General features: G+C 37.2%; 1 long non-coding RNA gene across 1 annotated transcript; it reads left to right on the top strand.

Moving 5' to 3' along the window:
* The first annotated feature begins 424 nt into the window (after positions 1-424).
* Positions 425-3,432, top strand: LOC147368970 (uncharacterized). Its single transcript, XR_015167011.1, has 2 exons — positions 425-729; positions 2,940-3,432. It is a non-coding gene; the product is annotated as an uncharacterized LOC147368970 (long non-coding RNA).
* Positions 3,433-21,269: the final 17,837 nt, after the last annotated feature.

Raw genomic sequence — 21,269 nt, 5'->3', positions numbered from 1 at the left:
AGCTTCACAGGTAATAATAGCAAACATTTACAGTACATTTTTTCTGAGTGAAGCTCTAAGTTAATTTCTATACATGTTAAGGAGAAAAGTTTGATAACAAAATGTTGCTTACAACAGTCTTTAAGGCAAAGTGGATGTTATTATGAAGTTGACCTTTCTTACAAAAATACAAAAGTTGAGTCTTTCATGCATATGTGCAATGCACAATAAGAATGATCATAAGCAAACTGGACCTTAAGAGTTTGCAGGGCCCAGTGTTATTCTGTTCCTTTCCTCATTAACAGCCTGATTTGAACCCAGGAAACAGAAATCAAACTATGATTTTTAAATGGAAGGAACTTAATATAGGAAATTGATCACACAAGTGATGTAAATGATGAAAAGCCAACAGGGGATTGCCAGGCAACCCAAGTATTATCAACAGGAGTCATTACTAGGTTGGAGAACCAAAGTGGCGATGTAGAGGTATGAGATCCTGGGGGTGGGAGTAACCCCATGGAAACCGGAGCCACGAAGGAGACTCATTGTTGGAGATATGTTCCCATGATGAGATCCCATGATGAGACAGGAGGAGAAATATTCTGATTTCTCTCTCCCTAATACATTTTAGTCTGCCTACAATTCTATCATTGGCCAAACCCAACCAGAATCATCTGGCAAGGCAGCCTAGGACAGAGCCTGGAGGGAAGAGCAACACCTCCCTCTCCTCCTGACAGAGAAGAGACCAGGGTAAGAAGGGTAAAGAAAAGACTTAAGGGCAAAAGTATCAAAGACTGGGCTTTAATGTTCCAAATCAGGAAATGCTGACCCCTTCTAACAAAGCCAAACAGAGGGAAATGTACAAAGGTATGGATGCATGATGAGTCATAATATAAAGAGCTAAGCTTTAAGAGAAGTTTCCAAGGAAGTGGATGCCTCTCACCTTTGTAACTCTTGATTCCTCTCTTTTCCTTATTTCTCACAACCAATGAGCAAGTCTTATCTGCACACTCCAAAACATGTCTCCCATCCAACTCCGTTCACCACTTGGGTTGGCCCCACTACCATCTCACTTGATTTTTTGCAAAAACCTCCTGACTAGTTTTACTCGTTAAGTTTTTCCTCATTTAAAAAAAATTTGAGGTAAATTTTACCTACAATGAAATTCACAGATCTTAAGTGAGTTCTGATGAATGTATGTGTCTATATAAATTATCAACAACAATTTAAGTATAGAATAACAATTTAAGTATAGAACTTTTACGTCACCTCAGAAAATCCCCTTATATCCATCCAGTCGAGTCAAACTCCACCTTTTGTAATCAGCCATCACTCCACCTTCTAAAACCATGGATTTGTTTTGCCTGTTGTTAAACTTCATATAAATAGAATCATACAGTATATATTCTTCCATGTGTAACTTTTTTCACTCTTTATAATGTTTTCGAGGTTCATCCACGTTGTTGTGTACCATTAGTTTATTCTTTTATTAATTTCTGATTAGCATTCTATTTTGTGGATATACTACAATATGTTTCTCCATTTTCCTGTTGATAGACATCTGGACTATTTCCAGTTTTTTGTTACTATGAGAAAGCTGTTATAAACTTTCAAGCATAAGTCTTTTTGTTGGACATATGTTGTCATTTCTTTTGAGTAAATTCCTAAAAATAGAACTGATAGATTGTACGGTAAATATACGTTAGCTGTAAGAAAATTCTAAACTGTATTCTGAATTGGGTACACTATTTTATACTACCACCATCAACATTTGAGACTTCAAGTAGTTCTACAATCTTGAAAATATTGATATTGCCAGTATTTTAATTTAGTCATTCTAAAGGGTGTGCAATAGTAGCTTACTGTAGTTTTAATTAGCATTTCCTTGACAATGACTGACTGAGATTTTCATGTGCTTTTGAGTTGTTCATATATTTCCTTCTATGAAAGGCCAGTTCAAGTTTTTGGTTATTTCTTACTTTGTATTGTTTTTAAAGTGAGTTTTAATAGGTCTTTAAATATTATAAATACGAATCTTTGCATATATATAATTAATATTATTTATATATGCAAAATTCCTTACAGTTTGAGCCTTGTGTGTTTATTTTCTTAAAGCTGTTGTTAGGTTTTAATTTTGATGAAGTCAAATTTTATATTTTTCTTTTCTGCTCAGTGTTATGTCCTCTCTAAGAAATCATTTTCTATCCAAAGGCTCTCAGGATATTCTGTTATTTTTTTTCCTCTAGAATTTTTAAGGAGGTAACTTCTACATGTAAGTCTATCATGCATCTTAATTTAATTATTTTGTGTGTCATTTGAAATGAGAGGTCAAGATTCATTTTTCTTTCATACATTTATCCAGTTGTTCCAACACTATTTGTTAAAAAGACTTTGCTGCATTAAATTGCTTCAGTCCTTTTTTGAATAACAAAAAAACTTGTTTACAAAGAGGAATATTTTTGGATTCTCTATTTGGATTCTTAATGTGTCATTGACCTATTCTGCTATCCTTGTTGTCTATCACTTTCTTGACAGTGTTCTGTAGTTTTGTAACAGGTCTTGCAAAGAGACAGTTGTATAGCTTACAATTGTCTTCAAGGATATTTTAGTTTTTTTGCATGTCCTTACAAGCCCTAGAATAAACTTTTCAATTTTTACATAAAAGCCTTATTTGATTTAAATCAACTTGTATCATATATCAGTTTGGGAGAGAACTGATACTTTTACATCGGCGAGACTTCTAATTCATTAACATAGCATATTTTTCCATTTATTGAGGAATTCTTCAATTTCCCTGGGCAATGCTTTGCAGTTTTCAGCACAGAATCTTTTGTATACTTTATGTTTACTTCTGCACTTAAAAGCCATATTTTTGTTGTTATAATAAATAGTACTTGTGATCATCATCCAAGAAGGTTCCCAAAGGTTTTCACTCATTCTGTATGTTTGCCTTTGAGCAGGCATCCCCACTGAATAAAGTTGACTTGAGTGACCAAGACAACATCATGGGGATAACTGAGTGGGACTTCCAAGGCTCATGAAAGAAACTGTGGCTTGTGATTGATCTCTTCTGGATCATCATTCACTTTGAAGGAAGCTACTGCCATGTCATGAAGACACCCATGAGGTCCTAGGAGAGGCACATGTGGTAGGGAACAGAGACCTCTTGCCAATATCCAGCAACACTTCACCAGTACTTGGCAGCCACGCTGGAAAGCCTTCTTGAGAGTAGATCTTCCAGTCCAACTCTCAGAGCTCTGCCACTCTGGCTGACATCTTGACTGCAACCCCTTGAAAGATCCCAAGCCAGAATCACTCAGCTGTTTTTCCCAAATCCCTCAACCATAGAAACTGTGTGAGGTACTAAATGCTTATTGTGGTGTTAAGTCATTACACCTATGGTCATTTGAAATGCAGCAATAGATAGTATAATACAACATTGTCCTTAAGTTTTATTTTCTAGTTGTTTTTACTATATAGAGAAATAACATTGATTTTATAATATATTGACCATGTATCCTGTGACCTTGCTAAATTCACTAATTAGTGCTCGTAGTTTGTTTTATAGATTTGTTAGAATTTTTAATGTCAACAATAAAGCCACCCGTAAATTAAAAATTTTACTTCTTTCTTGCCAGTCTCTATACCTTCCATTAGTTTCTCCCTGCTGTAAGACAGGACTTAAGTACAATATCCACTAAAAGTGGTCAGTCACAGCATAAATCCTTACCTTGTTTCTGACTCCTAGGGACATGTTCAATTTTTTTACTAAACACAAGTATGATGTTCTATAGATACCTTTTAGATTTAGGAGATTATCTATCTACAGTTTGCTGAAATTTCCTTACATAAATGAGTGACCACAAAGCTGTTCCCTTTTAAAGAAATTGTAAGAATACTCTCTTATATTTACCCATATGAACTATTTCCAGAGTTCTTCACCCTTTTCTTTCATCTGGTATTATTTTCCTTTATCCTAAAAATCAAACTTTAGTATTTCTTACAGGCAGATCTACATGCAACTGATTCTTTAGGCTTTTGTTTATCTTTGTGTCCATTTTACATCACCTTTCTCTAAGAAAGTTTTCTCGAGAGTACTTTGCACTGCCAGCACAATTAATTTGCTCATGTTTCCTCCCACTAGAAGGTGAGTTTTATGAAGTCAGAAGCCTTGTCTTGTTTACTTTTCTATTTGCTTTACCAGGAACTGTCTGTCACAGAGTGTTGGTCAATTTGTTGGCAGAAAGAAAGAAGAAAGAAAGGAATGGAGGAAAGGAGGGAGGGAGGGAAGAAAGGAAGGAGGAAAGAATGAAAGAAAATTAATTGAAACTGCTATTTATGGCCCTTATGAAAATATTTGAGTTTGACAGTATTTCTTGAAACATCAACTGCATTCATCTGGTGTTTAAGTGGCACAAATTAGTTTGCTTATAATAGCAGTAAAAAATATCTGGCAAGGAGGTAAAGAAAAATGTCAATTATATATACACCTTCAAAAATTTATAACGCATTTTAAAGTACAAAATAACAATTCATTACAAACTTAGCATTATATATATGTGTGTATGTAATATCTATAGATAGATAATGAAATACATTTCCTATTTCATACTCCATATAGAGTATATTCATTGCAACCTTGTGTGTAAAGGAAGTAGATGTGTGTGTGTTAGTTGCTTAGTTGTGTCTGACTCTTTGCGACCCTGTGGACTGTCGCCTGCCACGCTCCTCTGTCCATGGAATTCTCCAGGCAAGAATACTGGAGTGGATTGCCATTTCCTTCTCCAAGAAAGTAGGTAGTTTTGATCATCAATACTTGAATACTTTGCTGTTGCTGCTGCTAAGTCACTTCAGTCATGTCTGACTCTATGCGACCCCTTAGACAGCAGCCCACCAGGCTCCCCCGTCCCTGGGATTCTCCAGGCAAGAACACTGGAGTGGGTTGCCAATTCCTTCTCCAATGCATGAAAGTGAAAAGTGAAAGTGAAGTCGCTCAGTCGTGTCCGATTCCTAGCGACCCCATGGACTGCAGCCTACCAGGCTCCTCCGTCTAGGGGATTTTCCAGGCAAGAGTACTGGAGTGGGTTGCCATTGCCTTCTCCACTTAAATACTACTAGTATATAAACAGTCATCCTTAAAGTGAGATACAGAAATTACTGGCACTTTTCATTTTAACAATAGCACATGTTAGAATGTGCATGCAGTGATTCTGTATCTAATGACAAGAAAACACACAGAGGACCTGGGAGGAAGAAATTGGTGGAAGACAAGGATAAAGATGACAGGTTTAACATATGAGGGGCATAAAATAATAAGCATCCAATATGGTCAACTGACAAAGAAGTTTTTGATGAGAAGTATTTTGAAAACACCCACAGTTCTCAATAACTACTCTAAGCTAACAATGACTTAGCCTGCAAAAGGAAAACAACTGCTAAATAATGTCATTTGTAATGCTCATAATACTAAATATAAATCAACCAAGAATCCTCAACTAGAAAAGATCAGGTTTAGGCTGAATAGTGGTAACATGTATTTTTCTAGGAAAGAAATGCTATGGAATTCAAATTCTGAAGTGGTAGGCTCTATTATCCTGAAGAACAATATTCCAGGACAAGACTATGAACATTGAGGTCTGGGTCATTTAACATGTACCTGAGCAAACCGCTCTCCCATACATTGTATAGATCATTGTGTAGATAGAGATGTCAGTCAGGTGAGCTAGCAGGGCTAATTCGTCCCTAATTCTGATGTGAGACATTGTTTGACAGAGCATTTGGTGAGGTCATGAGAAGATTTTAAAAGTAAAAATACTTGGTGTAGGCCAACATGTGAAAGGTAAGTGATGAGTAAGTGAGATAAGTGAGAGTAGGCTTTTAGAGACAGGCTTGGGTTCAAATGTACCAAAGGTGATCTTTCTCCTTTGTAGATCATGATAGAACTTGTTTAAGCTTGCTGTTTTTTTCACACTCGAAAGTGTACCAAGTTACAATCAATTATATGATTACATACAATCAATTATATGATTACCCAATTTAAATGTCAATTCTATTACTGCGAGAACTTGGGTGAGTTATTTAAGTTTTCTAGTCTTGATTCCTTACTTTTAAAATGGAAATAATCATTAGGCACAGTGAGAGGTTTAAATGAGATATTTTGGGAAAGATTCTACTTGTGCGCCTGGTTGGTTAGATTGCAGGAAAATGCTATTTCCTCATCACCTGCATCCTCTTCAATAAGATAATTAAAGCCTTCAGTGATATGACCCCAGCATGCTTATTCTTCTTCATCTACCTCTAACTTCATCTGCCTCAAACTTCTCAAATTTTCTCTTGAAATTTGGCATGCTATTTTTAAACAATTCTCATCCTTCTCATTATCTTAAATTCTCTTTACTATTTAAGGCTCACCTTTTCTGAATATCTATTGCTAGAAGTAATCTTTCCTATACATATAAGCACCTTTTAAAAATTTGTGGCTGTCACTCTTTAAAATGATTTAAATATTTAATGAAATGATAAAAATTTTATATCATTTTGATCTATTCCAATTTTTTAATTGATGAGGTTATACATTTTTACATTATTTAAATATAATGTAGCTTATTTAATGAATCTCTTACTTAATGATATTTAAGTTGATTTCAGTTTTTAAACTATTATCACATTTTAATGTTAAAAGTTGTGTTAAATTTTTCTTATTTAAAAATCAATTTTTTTTTAAAATCAAGGATGGTAATTTTTTTTTGTCATGTGTTTGCTTTTTTGTTAAATGTCCTCTATTCAAACTGTTTTAGATTTTACTGAAAGGCTTTTAAGTGTTGTCTAAGTTATCAAATTTATACTTTCTGAGTTTTGTGTCTGCTTAGAAAGATCATCTCCATTCTAAGATTATAAATTAATTCAGTCATGTTTCATCCAATACCTTTATGGCTTCACTGTTTAACTCTTTGATCCATCTGTAGTTTATTTTCACATAAGTAGTAATATTAAAATGTGACTTTATTTTTTTTAAATGATTATACAGTTATAAAAGATTTGTTGAAAAATTCATCTTTATCCCTACTGGTTTGAGATGCATTTTTTGTGCTACTTCTCAAATGTATTTGGGTCTATTTCTGAACTCATTTTGTTCCATTGATATTTCTGTGTATTGCTGGCCATTATTAAAGTTATATGAATTAGAGATTTAATATATGTTTTATTATCTGGTATGACTTCCTACTCTTCATCTTTAGAATATTTCTAGTTTTATGTGTTCTAGCTAGTTTTATGTGTTATCTGCCAGACTAAGTAGTAATATTTTTTCATTTTGTAGATTTTTTTTTAGTTAATGTTTTACCTGGTGGCTCAGACAGTAAAGAATCTGCCTGCAATGTGGGAAACATGGGTTTGATCCCTGGGTCGAGAACATCCCCTAGAGAAGGGAACTGCTGCCCTAGAGAAGTATTCTGGTCCGGAGAATTTCATGGACAGAGGAACCTGGCAGGCTACAGTCCATGAGGTCGCAAAGAGTTGGGCATAACTGATTTTGTGTGTCACTTCCGAAAGTTGGAAAGTGACCGACTTTCACTTTCACAATTTGAATCTTTATTTATAAAAACAGGATAGATTGCATTTTATGGAAGGACTATTACTATGTCTTTCAACAGATACTAAAAAATTTTCACCTTGTAGTCACCTACAGATACTTATAATGTTGTTTCTATAACAATTGCTCTGTTTGAGACTATTAATATTTTCCTCTATTGTATTTTTTAATTGGTTATAATTTATACATATGAATGTACATTCATTTAACTATGTAAATATATGTCTTTATTTGTAATAGCTTTCCAGTTCAATTCTCTTTTTTCAAATATGGAATCATATTTTCTACAAGTAACAATATTTTACCTTTTATTTTTAAAAATTGATAGTCTGTTTCAGATTAGAGCAATGCTTATAGTATTGCTCATCTGGGTTAAAATTCAAACACTATCAAGTTAATTAGATGTTCAAACCTTCCATTTTCTCATCTGTAAAAAGCAAGGGTAGTAGTACAGTTGACCCTTGAACAACACAGAGGTTAGGAGTGTACACAATCCCTGAAGTTGAAAATCTAACTCTCTCTCTTGTGACTTTGCATCTGAGGATTCAACCAACTGTAGATTGTATACTATTGTGGTATTTACTATATACATTAAAAAAAAAAAACTATGTGAAAATGGACCAATGCTATTCATGTTGTTCACAGATAAACTGTACTAAGCAACACAGGGGTAGGTAACATATAGATCAAACTATTATGTGTGTAAATCAATTAGCAACATACCTAGAATATGATACACTTCCCCAAATGTTAACCATTGTTTTATTTTTCCTCAAAGTTAATTTAATAGTCTGGTGTCTTATTATCAATATTGTGTATGTGTTAGTAGCTCGGTCATGTCCAATTCTATGCGACCCCATGGAGTGCAGCCCACCAGGCTCCTCTGTCCATGGAACTCTCCAGGCAAGAATAATACCTGGAGTTGCAATATTCCCTTCTCCAATTATCAACATTAAATAATACTAATAGTCATTTTAAATGACTTTCAGTGATGTGCAGAATGGCCTAATGGTTTTTGTAGTGTATAGATTATAGTATGGTAAACAACCTAGATAGCATATTCAAAAGCAGAGACATTAGTTTGCCAACAAAGGTCCGTCTAGTCAAGGCTATGGTTTTTCCTGTGGTCATGTATGGATGTGAGAATTGGACTGTGAAGAAGGCTGAGTGCCAAAGAATTGAAGCTTTTGAACTGTGGTGTTGGAGAAGACTCTTGAGAGTCCCTTGGACTGCAAGGAGATCCAACCAGTCCATTCTGAAGGAGATCAGCCCTGGGATTTCTTTGGAAGGAATGATGCTAAAGCTGAAACTCCAGTACTTTGGCCACCTCATGCGAAGAGTTGACTCCTTGGAAAAGACTCTGATGCTGGGAGGGATTGGGGGCAGGAGGAGAAGGGGACGACAGAGGATGAGATGGCTGGATGGCATCACCAACTCGATGGACGTGAGTCTGAGTGAACTCCGGGAGTTGGTAATGGACAGGGAGGCCTGGCGTGCTGCGATTCATGGGGTCGCAAAGAGTCGGACATGACTGAGCGACTGAACTGAACTGAAACTCAGAGTCTAGATTTACCAGGACTACAATAACATACAATTCTATTGTTTTATATAAAGACAATAAATTACCATGAAACTAAACAGTGCTTAATTTTATATTTCTGGCAAGATACAGGTTAATTCATAAATTAGAAAAAGGAGTGATGATAAAGGGAAGTCTTATTTTACATCTGATTATAAACACTAATAAACATATTTACCACTTCATATTTGTCTCATAGGTATTTATTTATACATTCTATCTTCCTCTATAGAAAAGGTAAGTGCCACACTCAGTTGATTCATCTGCATGGTCAATTTGGGCAACTGATAATCTTAATTGCAATACTCAAAGTAAGCATTCAATAACTATACTTTGAGGAAAGGCATAAATAAATAAACTGTATAATGAAAAAAAGACAATATATTTTTCCAGATTCCACAAAGTCCAGCACATGCAATAGAATCATTGTGTTATTCCATCCTCAGATGACAAGAGACAATATCAAATTTCACCTCTCCCTAATACACATAACATTCTCTAATAGGAGAAAGATATTTAATCAGGAGCCACTATGTGCAAAACATTGATGAGAGATTTGAAATATTAAATATTCTTTCATCGAGGAACATTTTTCCTCTTAATGCGCATGTGTTAAATTCTACTCTAGTTAATTTTTTCCTTCACTCACAGTTGAAATTGGAGATATCTTGCTTTTACAGTAACATCTGATTTATATGCATCAGATAAACACAGAGATTTCATTTGTAAATGCTAGTCAGTGATTTATATCATTGTTTTCCTTTTTGGACAAGTCACTGCAAAATGATTTTTTTCAAGCAAGATGGTATTAACCTTTTCTGATTGCAAAGTCTCTCACCTAGTAGCATCAATACTACTTTGTCATTTCTGTCAGTTACTTTATTACATTTGATAAACAAATAAATAGAGCCCCACATATCAAAAACTAAAATGGCTATTTTGAGGGTTAGCCTTTCGATAACCATCTACAACAGATTATGCAGCCTCTGTAATATTTCAAAGAATTGGCCTTTTTCCAGTTGATACTGATATTGGGATTTGAGTTAATTGCCAGTGCATCTCAAATAACAGAGCAGGTGCTAGAAGAATGAACATTTCCTGTATTTTCTTTGTTATTTATAGTCAGAGTTCTTCTGCACTAAACCCTTGAGCTGGCTTTTTAGAGCCCACTGTATAACAATTTCATTCACTTTCATGTCAACAAGCTTTGGCTTGATAAATTAAAATGGAAAAATGCTGGCTAAAGCAGCACAGCCCTACATGATTCATTTTGCTGTAAGTTTCTGGCAGCTGCCCAAGAATGACCTGCTATCTTCCTAGCGTCCTTATCATTTTCCCATCTGGAAAGGGCTGAACCTTACTTACACTGGGGAGTTAAAGGATACATTCAAGGGCCATTAACAATCATAACTCTAAAAATCATCACTTTTTTTCAGGCAAGGTTACCACTGGTCTATAGAATAGGTAGGGAGGTCAATATTTTACTTTTATTTAAATAAATATAAAGCAATTGCAGGATTTCTTTAATGATTTAGGACTTCAGATAATCTGAACCACTATGTGATAACAGAATCAGGAAACACTTTAATATTTAATTTTCTCAAAATTTTGAAATTTACAAGTAGCTTTTCTTAACTGAGACTATATGCAGATTAAAAATAAGTTTAAAACCCAATCCTGACATAGCATTATTATCCTGCTGCTGCTGCTAAGTCACTTCAGTCGTGTCCGACTCTGTGCGACCCCAGAGATGGCAGCCCACTAGGCTCCCCCGTCCCTGGGATTCTCCAGGCAAGAATACTGGAGTGGGTTTCCATTTCCTTCTCCAATGCATGAAAGTGAAAAGTGAAAGAGAAGTCGCTCAGTCGTGTCCAACTCTTAACGACCTCATGGACTGCAGCCCACCAGGCTCCTCAGTCCATGGGATTTTCCAGGCAAGAGTACTGGAGTGGGGTGCCATTGCTTTCTCCATATAGAGCTAAAGAAGTCCAAAACCTTGAACTTGAACCCTGCCTGATAAATTGAACACCAGGGGCTGTGGAGGTAGAGGCAGAGAGGAAGCTGCAATTGCTAAATTTGAATTACTGAAGAGGGAAAATTGAACTCTGCTTAGCAAGATGCTTATTTTTAAAATAAACACTGGAGAGAAAAGAAAAGAAAAAAAAAACCTCCAATGGAATTTTGTTTATATAAAGATAAAACCTAGATCTAATTCTGGAATGGAAACTGAGAGTTATAAGTCTGTGAATAATAACACAAGAGGTTATCGCCACTGTGGGTAGATTTGAGTCAGTGGGGATAATTACACACCCTGGGTGGCATGTCTGAGAATAGCCCATCAGTCTCTCTGTGGGAATCAAGACTTTTGGGGTAAGTGAAGACTTTTGGAGCAATAACTCCAGGGTAAGAAGAATACAGTCAGAAACCCTCAACCCTTCCCCTGCATGGGAGATGGCCTGAATGCTGAAACTTTTCATTTGGTCATTTAATTAATATTCATTTATTGGGCCCAGGCCCTGTGCTGGTATCATCCAATGGGGTAAAAGAAAGAATCCTTGAGTCAAGCAACTGTAAGCAAATATTATTACACCAGCTTCCTTCTCTCTCTCCCTCCATTTCTCCCTTCCCCATTTCTTCTTTCTCTATATCTTCCTTCCTTCCTTTCTCCCTCCCTCCCTTCCTGTCTCCTTCCTTCATTTCTTTTTCTTATTGTTAAGTCCTTTCTCTATTCTCAAACTATTAGTGAAGTTTTATTCAATTCCATAGCCTAATCTTAGATTGTGGCTAGAGATTTTAAGGAAGGAATGTTTTATAGCTTAAAGACAAAGTGGATTGACTATAAAGTCACTGGTATTAACACAGAAGAGAAACATTTTATCTGATAGCAACACACAGCCAGGAAGAATGAGGCAAGATACTGGCTTGCTAGGTCTTCAACAACCATAGAACAAAGCTGTGGGACACATTAACCTTCTTCTAAACAGTCTCAGATGGAGAAGGAAATGGCAACCCACTCCAGTGTTCTTGCCTGGAGAATCCCAGGGATAGGGGAGCCTGGTGGGCTGCCGTCTATGGGGTCGCAGAGTCAGACACGACTGAAGTGACTTAGCAGCAGCAGCAGCAAAGAGTCTCAGAAACACCTGAGGAGGGGGTACCTGATGGCCAGTACTACTTTTAGACTTAGGTAAGACAAGGAATCCCAGAAACTTAATTGCAAAAACCTAATCTCTTCAATAAATGATGATGAAAAAACTGGATATTCACAGGGCAACAAATGAATCTGGATCCATATCTTACACAACTCACAAAATTGATTCAAAATGGATTAGTGACTTAAATGTAAGACCTGAAACCATAAAGAAGAAAACAAGGAAAAAGCCCCTTCATGTTGATCTTGGCAACAATTATTTTTGATATGACACGAGAAGCACAAACAACAAAAGCAACAATAAACAAGTAAGACTACATCAAACTACAAACCTTTCACATTGCAAAAGATAAAATCAACAAAGTGAAAAGGCAGTCTATGGAATAGGAGAAATATTTGCAAAACACATAACTGATAAGGGATTAATTTCCAAAACATATAAGGAACTCACAAAGTTCAATAGCAAAATCCACGTATAATCCAATTAAAAAATGAACAAATGACCTGCCTAGACATTTTTTTCAAAGAAGATATTCAAATGGCCAACAGTCAGCATCACTAATCAACAGGGACATGTAAATGAAAAGTACAGTGAGATATGGTTACCTCAAACCTGTTGGAATGATTATTATCAAATGGACAAGAAATAATAAGTGCTGATGAGGGTGTGGAGAAAAAGAAATAAATGTCTGTACACTGTTGATGGAAACATAAATTAGTACAGTTACTATAGAAGCAGTATAGAAATTCACCCCACCCCCTAGATTGAAAATAGAACTGCCAAATGATCCAGCAAGCCCACTTGTGGGTATATGTCCAAAGGAAATGACATCACTATATAGAAGCGATAACTGCACTCCCGTGTTCTTTGCAGGTTTATTTATAATAGCCAAAACAAAGAAAGCAACCTAAATGTCCATGGACAGGTGGAATATTATTCAGCCACGTCCTTTCATTTGCAAAAATATGGATGGGCTTTGAGGGAATTATGCTTCGTGAAATAAATCAGACAAAAACAATGAAACATATTGTACGTTTACATGTATCAGTTCAGTTCAGTCGCTCAGTCGTGTCTGACTCTTTGCAATCCCATGAATTACAGCACGCCAGGCCTCCCTGTCCATCACAAACTCCCGGTGTTTACTCAAACTCATGTCCATCGAGTTGGTGATGCCATCCAGCCATCTCATCCTCTGTCGTCCCCTTCTCCTCCTGCCCACAATCCCTCCCAGCATCAGTCTTTTCCAGTGAGTCAACTCTTCGCATGAGGTGGCCAAAGTATTGGAGTTTCAGCTTTAACATCAGTCTTTCCAATGAACACCCAGGACAGATCTCCTTTAGGATGGACTGGTTGGATCTCCTTGCAGTCCAAGGGACTCTCAAGAGTCTTCTCCAACACCACAGTTCAAAAGCATCAATTCTTTGGCACTCAGCTTTCTTCACAGTCCAACTCTCACATCCATACATGACCACTGGAAAAACCATAGCCTTGACTAGACGGACCTTTGTTGGCAAAGTAATGTCTCTGCTTTTGAATATGCTATCTAGGTTGGTCATAACTTTCCCCTCAAGGAGTAAGTGTCTTTTAATTTCATGGCTGCAATCACCATCTTCAGTGATTTTGGAGTCCCCCAAAATAAAGTCTGACACTGTTTCCACTGTTTCCCCATCTATTTGCCATGCAGTGATGGGTTTACATGTATATGTAGAATTCAAAAAAAAAAACCAAAACTGAACTTGCAGAAAGAGAGAGTAGATTGGTGGTTTCCAGAGGTGGGGTTTTGGGGAAATTAGTGATGGTGGTTAAAGGATGCAAACTTCCCATAAACCATCCAAGATAAATAAATTCCGTAGTTTATATTACCACATTGTACACTGTATTTGTATATTTGAAAATCGCTAAGAGAGTATATCATAAAAGTTATCACACCTCCCCCCACACAAGTTGTAACTAAGTGAGGTGGTGCTTATGTTAACTGACCTTATTGTGGTAATCATTTCACAATATGTGCATATATTTAATCAGCACATTGCAAAATCTTAAACTATCACAATGTTACATGTCAATTATATCTCACACCCCACTCCAGTACTCTTGCCTGGAAGATCCCATGGATGGAAGAGCCTGGTGGGCTGCAGTCCATGGGGTCGCTAAGAGTCGGACACGACTGAGCGACTTCAGTTTCACTTTTCACTTTCATGCATTGGAGAAGGAAATGGCAACCCACTCCAGTGTTCTTGCCTGGAGACTCCCAGGGACGGGGGAGCCTTGTTGGTTGCCGTCTCTGGGGTCGCACAGAGTCGGACACAACTGAAGCGACTTAGCAGCAGCAGCAATCCTGGAAAAAGAAGTGAAATATGGATTGAATTCTATTACAGATATCATTTGAGCTTTGGGGATGAAGAGAGACTTGGGGGGGAACCACCAAGGCAACTAGCCTGATGAAGAAAGTAAATTGAAGAAGTAACTCCTCTGCAGGGGCTTCCCAGGTGGCGCTAGTTGTAAAGAACCCACCTGCCAGTGCAGGAGACAGAAAGAGACGTGTGTCTGATCCCTGGATTGGGAGATCTGCTGGAGGAGGGCCTGGCAACTCCAGTATTCTTGCCTGGAGAATCCATGGACAGAGGAGCCTGGTGGGCTACAGTCCATGGGATCACAAAGAGTCGGACACGACTGAAGTGAATTAGCACATATATATCTCCTCTCCAAGCACATTCACTCAGTGGATCCAGGTTAGCCATGGAGTGAGATTAACTTGCACTGACTAGTTAAGTCAGTCAACTTGACTATACACATTAATAGTTGACTAAACATACATATATATATATAAACATGTATTTTTTCTTTGTTTGAAAGCTAAATAGAGACCCTTAGGAAACTACAGCCAACATTTATATGGCATTTATTATGTATTCAATGCTCTTTTGCATATATTAACTAATATAATCTTTATTACAACTCTAAATGGTAGGTACCACTTTTATATTTCTTTTTCAAGTTGAAGCAATTGAGGAAGAAATTAATAACCTGCTCACAGTCACACGGCCAATAAACAGGGAGGCCAAGAGACCTGGGGGAGCCTGCCTCAAAATCTGAGACCTTAACTGAATGATTTATGTGGAAGAAGACAGCTATTCTTTCTCTACAGATGTATTTAAATTGTAAAATAAAATCAACTGCTAATCAAGACTGAAGAATATTGAGTGAGGTTGGTTAATCAGAAGGAAAGCAAGGTCACCAAATTCTCTCAGATTCAGATGATTTTTAGCCAGGAGGCAGAGACTCTGTAGGAGTTGAGAATACAAGGACAAGTGTAATTTTTTGCTGTGGGGAATAGTGCAGTCTTCCCTGTGCTCTTAGTCACCATGGAGGTGTTAAATTGGCATAAAAAGTTCAGTTTTTCTATCTTAAAGAAGACACTGCAGACTGGAGCTCGGAAAAGTTGGGACAAGACTGAAGGATAGAGGAGGTCATTGCTAGATAAGCAGATTTTGTATGTTTTGTGTTTAAAATTTTTCCCTTTTTAATTTTCTTTTCCATACCACATTCTGGTAAATACTAAACAAACTATAGTTTGTCAGAAAAATCATTTATTGGGCAATCCCACATGCCAGTCTGTGTTCACTGGCTCTGCGTTCATCTTGCAAATCCTCACCTGTATTATGATCCATTTCACTGATGAGGAAGCTGAGACAAGATTTCAGTGACTTGAGAAGAGCTGCATCAGAATTTGCACTGCCTTCCTAAGAATTGCCAAAGCTTTACTTTTCCCACTGAATTAATACAACTCCCACACATCTTATTTATATAAGAGGCATTGAGCAGGTCATGCGCTCCAAAATTATTCTTTAGATTCCCCTTTTTATGGGGAATCTATTTATGTTATAATCCTACATTTTCTACTGATAAAAACTGTTCTCTAGCAAAGTAAACAAGTATTTTTTGTGGTGAGGTTTTTTTCTCTTGGATAAGGAACGGGTTCTACAACCATTAGATCTTCCATTTAACAACTCTGTATGATAATTTCTGTTGTGGAAAATGACAGTTGTTTTTAAAAGAGTATCTTAAAATTGAAAATTTCCTCCTCTTCTCTGTCGAGAATGGCAAAGACCAACTAACCTGTTCACTAAACACAGTGTCTCTTGGATTCTGTCTTCTTTAGCCATTGATCACTATTCCAAGCAATAAACAGCATTTTCTTATAAATGACAGAATGCATATCTGATGCACAAAAACTTTAACCAATAAGTAACTTGTTGGATTAAGAGTCTTTTTTAATAGTCCTGTAGTGAGGTATATCGGGCTTCCCAGCTGGCACTAGTGGTAAAGAACCTGCCTGACAATGTAGGCGATGCCTGAGACAAGGGTTCAGTCTCTGGGTGGGGAAGATCCCCTGGAGGAGGGCACGGCAACCCACTCCAGTATTCTTGCCTGGAGAATCCCACGGACAGAGGAGCCTGGTGGGCTATACTCCATAGGATTGCAAAGAGTCAGACACAACTGAAGTGACTTAGGACAAACATAGTTAAGGTATATTATGCCGAGAGTACCTTTAAATTTTGATTCTAAGCTACTGTTTTATTGTTTATATATTATCTTTTTAAAAATTCTTCCAAGTGCATCAGTCATATTGCAGAGCTCATGGCTCAGGGCTGTCTGTGAAGAATTGGTCCAGCCCCCTAGAGAAATTCCTTGACTGCACTTAGCTGGAAATCTATTATGTCTGCTCCAAGGCCAAACATTTGAGGCCCGTATCAATGCTGGTAGTGCTAGAGAGGGGAGGGAGGGATACAGGATGAGGCTGAGGGGGCTTCATACTGCGAGGTGTTCATCACTTTGATTCAGTTCTATCAGCATTGAAGAAAGTTAAAATAAGAAAATGGAAAAAAGAAAAAATGAAGGCCTAGTTGAAAGATGTCTTTCCTCATAGCCCTATCTCATCTGTTAGCATTCCCTTTACTTCTTCTTAGTGAACCACATCTGAAGAATGTTGTGCAGGCAAACTAGAGATTCCTTTAACTCTTTAAGGGAAAGAATGCTATCCTGGAATTATTATTGTGGGTCGGTTTTGTTATGAAGGGAAGTGAACCATTTTGGTTCACACAAACACTTGGAAGATTACAGCCCTTAGCCACAAGGGATTTGACAGAAGAGAAGGAAAAATCAGAGTTTACAGACTTTAAACAAAATAGAGACATCAGTATTTATTGTCTGTGCATCAGTGAGATTAATATATGCAAGCAAAAATTTGTGAAGCAGATAAAAGAGACTACAAAACATTCAAATAGATTGCTAATATTAACACATAAAAGAAATATTGATATATATCACACTGAAGCATGTTAGCACTAACGATTTAAAATACTACTTAGGCTTTAAGTGGCTGTCCTATGACCGCATATTTTCTCACAACCAGGAAAAATTACTAGAATTTTTTAAAGCTCTTGTTAAATATTCAGTGTTAAGGGTTACGGAAACAGAACCATGAATTTAATATCTTGCATATATTTAAGGATCTGAATTGAAAATATTTGGTATTTGGGATTAGGCTACTTTAGCATGAGGCTTAGGAAAAGCATATTTGAATTCAAAGAATGAACACTAAAATGAAACCACTGGAGATGGGAAAAAAAAGAACATGAGAAAAAAGAAAACAAAATAGGAGAAATATGCCACATCAATATACTAATTCCTGTACTGTTTATCAGCAGTCACAATTAAATCCCTTGATTTTCTAGTAGACCAAAATATGAATATTTTGACTTAAGGAGCTGCTGGTAGAGTGGTTATAAATCAGAAAATAATTTAGGTAATTTTTTCTTCATGTAAAACTATATTGAAATTTTTTAATACTATTTTTAAAAGATTTGATCAACTTTCAATTGTTCTTGTGCTAATTCCATCCAATCCTTTAACCAGTGACTGTGGGAGAAACTCCTTAGAAGAGGCATAAGTGACAGACTTGTGACAGAAAACAAGCTGTGTTCTTCTTTCTCATGATCTGCTCTTCTTTCTCATCTGTTAGAGGACCCTGGAATTTTCCAAAAGACAGAATGGTGAACAGGGCATCTTTGTACCTGGCATCATACAGAGGTGGCAACATAGAGGAACAATATATGTAAACATCATTTTTCATAGATTCAGTTTGGAGTCTGAATTTCCAACAAAGATATGGCTATAGATTCTACTACTCTGGAGAATATTACTTCCCAACTTTTTCCAGAGATTCTATATTATTGTCCAGATTCATGAAGTCAATGTCAGGACTCTTCTGCGAATGCCAAGCTATGGCCAGGCAATGCCTGAGGAAGTCATGGCAGACATTGTTTTCAGGGAGAAATTCTGACTTATTAGGAGCCAGGCACAGTGCCAGGGACTTTACATGGTGTAGCAATCAGGATTGTAGAAAGAAACAGATGGCAAACTCAAACAGAGATAATTGAGGAAAATTTAATAAAGAGATATTTACAAAGATGTGTGCAGGGTTATTTTAGAGAAAGGAGAAAGAGATGTTTCTGTGTATCAGGACTAGCAACACTGGGGAGACTGTTCCCTTAGAGCCTCAAAGGAGGGAACACCTAGGAGGACTCAGAAAGAGAAGGGACTACACTCAACCAAAACTGCGACCTTCAACACACTTATGCAATTCACCCATAGGGAACAAGTAGGGAGAGAAGGAGGGAAATAAACACCCTGACCTCACTCTCCTTTTTTCTGGTGCTTTCTATTCACCAAGCCAAGTCAGGAGGCAGAGGGTGAGTTTGCCCATTAATTTAGTCGATAAACATCACTACATAGCGCACAGAAGTGTATAGAAAATGGGAGAGCGGATTTGGAGGGCAAATGAAGAACAGCCAACATAACCTCTTCTTCACCCCTCACCACATCCTAATAGGAAACACATCATTAACATCTGCAATTTATGGTTAAGAAATTCAGGTTCAGAAGGTCAAGGAGCTTTTGCAAAACATACAGGTAATGTGACAGCACCAAGATTGAAACCTAGATCTTCTCAGTCCAAAGTTTTGTTTCTTTTTACAGGACAGAGTGTAAGGGTCAAAGGCAGGGATGCAAATTAAAAGCACAAGGAAGCAGGGAAAAACATGAAGGAGGAAAGAAAGTAGCTGACACCTACTGAGCACTGGCTGTGACCCAGGCATTGTTCTAAGCTTTTTAAATGTGTAGAATTCATCAATCCTCTCATCAGCTGTATGATTTAGGTATTGTCATCTCCATTTCACAAAGGATGAAGCAAAGTCTTAGGAGGACTTAGTGAGGTATCAGAGACAGGAAGTAGCAGAATTTGAACTATACAGATTCTGGTCTCACACTTTTAGCAATTAAATTATAGAAAATGTGAGAAGAAAACAAAACAAAGATGGGGGAAGTATGAGTGTTGGGCACTATTGCCTCAAACAGTCAGGTGTCCTAAATGCTTTTTCTTAATATAGGTAAATCACTTCTTCCTTTCTGTTTCTTTTCTATTCATTTTGCTATGCATGTGTTATAATGCCAGTGGCAGTGGTGGCAGAAAAAAATATAAAACTCCATTCAGGGCTTCTCATTATTTCAGGGTCACCTATGCAAACCTGAGAGACATATACAAAGCAGAGTTTACCATATTCCCTTTGAAATTTACTCCTCCTTTTACATGCTCTCAATTAATGGCACTACTTTTTTTGTTATCTGTAAAGACAGGTACTTCCCCACACTCTTGCTGTTATTATTTACTAGATTCCTCTGTAAGTAATCTTACAAAGTCACTCTCAGTTCAGTTCAGTCGCTCAGTCGTGTCCGACTCTTTGCAACCCCATGAATCGCAGCATGCTGCTGCTGCTGCTGCTAAGTCGCCTGAGTCGTGTCCGACTCTGTGCAACCCCATGGACGGCAGCCCACCAGGCTTCCCCGTCCCTGGGATTCTCCAGGCAAGAACACTGGGGTGCGTTGCCATTTCCTTCTCCAATGCATGAAAGTGAAAAGTGAAAGTGAGCTAGATCATTCTAAAAGCACTGCATCTCTTTTTGGCATATTCACTGCACACCTTTAAAATCATGGATTGATTCCACATATTATACATATACATATTATATATTAAAATATATAAATGTATATACATGTTATATATATGTATAAAACCTTTTATCAGATACCGTGTCCTTTGCAATTGCTTTCCAGTCCCCTATGTTTGGTATATAGTAGTACCTCAATAAATGGCTCTTCAATAACCAGGTGGAAATTGGGCTTCTGTAATTTCTCTGCTTGAATGAAAGCCTTTGACTTGCTATTGAACATACTGAAAAATGGATGCCTCAGATTTTGTAGGCTTTCTTCCCCAGCAAAGGCCAGGTAAGGCTGCGATTGCCTGACTTCCTTTATTGTTTCCTTTGATATCTCACCTGCTGTAAGCCCTGCTGTTCTTCAAATGTCAGGCTGACTTGGAACCAATCCTTTGATATGCTGTTTCATGGGGTTTGCAGATACTAAGTTAGGTGCATTTTTATTCTCTTTGTTTCTATTTTCATGAACTCTTCTAGAGGACATGGGTCAGAAAGGCCTCAAGGTTAGCTTATGTCTAAATGGTATTTTTCAGGCAACAAGACTATACTTTTATACCCTCCAATGCTTTGGACGCCTAGTCAAATATTTTGGCACTTGTCCCAATCATTAGTAACAATTCAAACCAGAGTGGCTGGCAAAGAATTCTTGAATCAAAGGTACCAAAGTAGAGTTTCTTTAAGGTCACTGAACACAAAGCACAATCTTTTAGCTTCCAAAGAAGGTGTGCACAGTGAGTTCTGAAGAAAGAAGCACACAGGCTGCATTCTTCAGGTTTGAAATGCTACTGACAACATCTACTGCCTCAGAGGCAGATGTATTCTAAATCTCTCTCCCCCTCTCTCCTCTATTATCTTTCAGCTAACCATCTTGCTGAGAGAAGACCCCAACCTGGGCCGCTGTGCATGGTCTGGAA

The sequence above is a fragment of the Bos grunniens genome, chromosome 7 (assembly GCF_055505025.1).
Source record: "Bos grunniens cultivar Pamir isolate PY7600 chromosome 7, Bosgru_T2T1.0, whole genome shotgun sequence".
NCBI classification, from domain to species: domain Eukaryota; kingdom Metazoa; phylum Chordata; class Mammalia; order Artiodactyla; family Bovidae; genus Bos; species Bos grunniens.
This window is presented reverse-complemented; position numbering and strand designations above follow the sequence as displayed.